The following is a 1,271-nucleotide window of genomic DNA, read 5'->3' as shown; positions in this document are numbered from 1 at the left end:
CCGATCTATTTCTTGAACTATGACTACACAAATCACTTTGTTGCTCCATAATCTTATCACAAATTAATAATAAGGTGTCACAGTCCATATTCCTTGTAGAACGAAAAGTAATTTCTTTAACTTGTCTTCTGTTAAGTGCCAAAGCCAGATTAAATTACACAAGTTTATGTACTGGCGACAGAGAGCACACATCGTCTACGTAAAGGTCACGCACAAGGTCACTCGATGTATTAAACAACACTAGATCAATTATGAGACCACACATCGATGTAGGTTTATCCACAATATTGATCAGATTAAACAAGACAAAGGTTAAAGTCGCCCCATACAATAATATTCGTGCTTACCATGCCAATAGTTTCTAAATATAGTTCAAACTCATCAATAAATAAACTGACACTAGCAGCAGGTGGATATATTGTCACAATCGTTAATTTATTTCCACTAATTTCACACTCAACTTGCAATAATTCGAAACTATTATAGATGGGCGTCTTGCATTTTTTCACCTTTTAAACTGAATTTGAGACAAACATACCCACGCCCCCTCCACGACCCATACTCCTCGGGTTGTGTACAAAAGAATGCGTTACAGGGGTCATTTCTTTCATAACAGCTGAATCAAGATCGGTTAACCAAGTCTCAGTAACAGCATATAAATCTAGTTGTCTATCATTAATAGTGTCCCTGATTTCAGAAATTTTATTTCTAGCTGATTGAACATTCAAAAGTCCACAGTTAACTCTTTGAGTATTAAAAGCCATGGTCAGTACTCAGTCTAATCCTATTTATTTCTGCGGCAAAAATAGGGCAATCTAAACTACTCACACTGTGTTCATCTTTATGTTTTGCGGCAAAGCAATTCAAGCACTTCCTCACCTCAGAATGACAAGTGCGCCCCTCGTGTTCGCCTGCATACTTGTAACAGTGAGGACCTTAACCTTTGGCCTTGGCATAACAATTTTCCGTCTAATTACCAAACTTCAAGCAATGATAGCACATTAGTGCATGATAACGGTCACGTACCTGGTGAACGCCCCATGTCAGCTTCAACTTGTCATTTTTCTTGTGAATAAACGCTCGCACTTCCGGATCACATTTCAATATATAATGTACAGTCCCCCCTGCAGCCGGCTTATCAAATATAACACTCATCTTATCCTTAACCCTGTCAATCTGTGCTAAATCATTCCTCTCAATAATGCTGTCAATAATCGATTCTTTATTCTCTTCCGGGGCCACGTTACAAATAATAATCTTTGGGTTCGGTC

General features: G+C 38.2%; 1 pseudogene; it reads right to left on the bottom strand.

Annotated features, from left to right (window-relative positions):
* LOC143022723 (uncharacterized) overlaps positions 1-1,042 on the bottom strand; it is a 10,558-nt pseudogene extending 9,516 nt beyond the window's left edge.
* Between the last annotated feature and the right edge of the window lie 229 nt (positions 1,043-1,271).

This window comes from Oratosquilla oratoria, unplaced genomic scaffold (assembly GCF_046742065.1).
Source record: "Oratosquilla oratoria isolate Oo_2021 unplaced genomic scaffold, ASM4674206v1 SCAFFOLD150, whole genome shotgun sequence".
Classification (NCBI taxonomy): Eukaryota; Metazoa; Arthropoda; class Malacostraca; order Stomatopoda; family Squillidae; genus Oratosquilla; species Oratosquilla oratoria.
The sequence above is the reverse complement of the archived record's forward strand: the minus strand, read 5'-3'. Positions and strand labels throughout refer to the sequence as shown.